Here is a 3,294-nt window from a genome sequence, read left to right on the forward strand (position 1 = left end):
TATATTCAACAAAATTATAGAAGAAAACTTTCCTAACCTAAAGAAAGAAATACATATGAAGATACAAGAAGCTTACAGAACACCGAATAGGCTGGATCCAAAAAAAAAGTCCCCTCGCCACATAATAATCAAAACACTAAACACACAGAACAAAGAAAAAATATTAAGAGCCGCAAAGGAAAAAGACCAAGTAACATATAAAGGTAAACCCATCAGAATAACACCAGACTACTCAATAGAGACTATGAAAGCTAGAAGATCATGGACAAATCTCATGCAGACACTAAGAGACCACGGATGCCAACCCAGACTATTATACCCAGCAAAACTCTTAATCACCATAGGCGGAGTAAACAAAATATTCCAGGATAAAACCAGATTTAATCAATACCTGTCTACAAACCCAGCCCTACAGAAAGCACTAGAAGGGAAAATTCAACCCAAAGAAGCTAAACACATCCATGAAAAATCAAGCAATAGATAATCCCACACCAACATACACCACAGAAGAAACAAGCTGGTGTAGCTATCCTAATATCTAGAGAAAAAGGATGTTTCAAAAGAGAAGAAGTCTTGTGGCAATGCCTCAGTGGTCCAGGTAACTACCAGAACTGGGAAAAGTTGGTTGAATTTGGGATTGACTGGGAGGCCAAAGATTTAAAAAGCAGAAGATTCTCTCAAGACACAAGTTGTGTGATAATAGTGTGTTTTGTGTGTGTGAATGAGAATTTGTAAATGTTGAATTCTAGGCTTTGACAATCATTGTCAGTGCAGATTAAGCTGCAAGTATTTATGCTTTAAAACTTAAATTATAAAGCTAGTTACGTCTTTCTAACAACTAGTTTTAATGTTTATGAGCATATTTTACCTACATTACCTTTTCAGGATGTTGAGAAAGATGCATCACAAGCAAAGGCTGGAGGCTGGGGGCTAGATGGTTTTGAGGAAGAGGTCTTGGTGGACTCTTTCATAGAGCAATGCCTTCTGGGAAATGAGCTAACTTTTAATCTAGTCTTTAGGATTAGAAGTCAAAAACAAAAATATTAAGGAAAGGAAAACCTAATTGATCTTTGAAGTATTGTTATTTGGAATTGAGTGGGACTTTTGAGGCCTTTCTTCCAGAAAACAAGGACTTGGTTGTCAGGCCTATATTAGGCCTAAACCTTGGTGCCATGTAGTTGTACTCAAATCATTTCAATGGAAAGTGTCTTAGTGATTGGAACTTCCAGTGCAGTTTGGAGTTCTTCCATTTGAAAAATGTGATATTTGCATGGGATTGTTTGAATCTTGTTTTCTAGTCCCTCCCCATCACCACCCTCATAGTCTGAAGGTAGATTTTTCTCTTGATAAAGGAACAAAAGAGGTGAACATCTTGTTTGTAAATAGCTATCTAGTAACTAGTGGTAAACTTGAAATGGTAGAATTCTTTAAAGCCTAATTCTAGATAGCCTTAAGAAAATATAGCTTAATTACTTTTGAACCTGTATTCACCTTGTTTTTTCAAATATCTTAAGTTATATTTTCTTTTTCAGAGCTGCTTCTTATTTGGGGCTACTTTTTTTTTTTAATTGAGGCGTAATTCATAAAACGGTATATTGTTTTGATGAGACTTTTTTTTTAGAGTTACTTTTTAAAGTCATGAGGTCAACAACTTGGACTACTATGCATGTAAGTGCTAATGCAAATTAAAGCCCAATTTGACCTCCAGCAGCAGTTCATTCTATGTTGACAGTGAGAGAACACTTTGCCTGTTAGGATACTGTTACTCGTGGACTGAAATGCTGAAGAAACCCCTCCCCCTATTTTGTTTTTTGCAAAAATCAAGGTATATTCTAGGGTTTCCTGGTTGACCTCAACAGATAAACTGAGATGATAGTCTTAGTTCAGAAATGATCTGAATGTAGATTTACAGTCTACGTGTACAGCTGGCTAAGTGAGATCGTTTTCACAGTTCTGCATGTATCCCATCGGCTCCGCATTAGTCACTGAACTCTTAAAACTGGTATTGTAACATTATTACAATATTTTGCACCAATTTTATAAACTTTACAGTACAATATGTGTTCCTTTTCTGAGGCAAACCAAAGGTATATTTCTCAAGGTTCTGCTGCTATCAGCAGTGTTCATGGAGGATTTTTTATACATTTGTAATAGATAGAAATAAACCAGAAAAAAAGAAGAAAAAAAAGTGGTGGAGGAAAAGGTGAACACTGCAAGAATACTCAAAAGGGCTGAGAGTTGCAAATGCCAAGATTGGCTTCGCATGGTAAATGGAATAGAACAGCTCTGAACTATAACTTACTTTTCCTGGTTTGGTCTGACAGAATGATTGAATGTTTTTGTACAAAAATCAGAGCCTTAAAAACAAGGATTTGGTGAGATTGTAAAATGGTGTGCCACTTTGGCAAAACAGTCTGGTGGTTGGTCAAAATGCAAAACATTGTTACTCTGTTACACAACAATTCTACCCTTAGGAATATAACCTCAAACTACTGAAAATGTGCACCTATGAAACATGTACATGAAGATTTATAGCAGTGTGTTGCTAATTGTAAAAAAGTTAAAACAACTCAAATAGCTATCAAATACTGGAGAGAAATAAAATGTGGCTTATTCATACAATAGAATATTATTAAGACATAAAAATGAATGAGAAACTGACAGATTAAGTGACTTTGGTGAACCTTCATAATTTCATTTGTAGATCTTTCCATTTCTAATTTATAAATACATTTGGGGTTATAAATTATAAATGTACTGCCTCCTGTCAACATTGTATACTTCTATTTGATGATTTCTGTGTCAAATATTATATGGAAATGTTTCCAAGTATTTTTTGTATTAACTGTGAATGAATAGAACAAAATAAATTGCCTGTGATGAAAAAAAAATAAATCTTAAAAACCCCCAAAAAATATAATACTCGTTTGTTATCCATAAAACTATATTCTTCACTCACTTCTAGGGAACAAAGAGTTACACAAACAGCCTATGTTTCAAAGTGTGAGGTAGTACCTTGGTTTCCCTGGACTTGAAAGGCACACAGTGCCCTATGAGCCATGGACTGTACCCTGAAAAACTTACAGTGCATTCCTCTCATGGAAGGTAAACCAGGAACTCTCAAGGATTCTCCAAAGAAACCAAAAGTTGTTGCCACAGCAGCAGAATGAGGAAAAGACAGTAAAACCCATGGTAACTGGAATATTGCCAGGATGGGGAGTAGGGAAATATCATTTTATTTTGTTTTTATCTTTAAGAGTGTTCATAGTACATGAAACAGTGTCAAAGTAGGGC

This window comes from Peromyscus maniculatus, chromosome 1, assembly GCF_049852395.1.
Source record: "Peromyscus maniculatus bairdii isolate BWxNUB_F1_BW_parent chromosome 1, HU_Pman_BW_mat_3.1, whole genome shotgun sequence".
Lineage (NCBI taxonomy): Eukaryota > Metazoa > Chordata > Mammalia > Rodentia > Cricetidae > Peromyscus > Peromyscus maniculatus.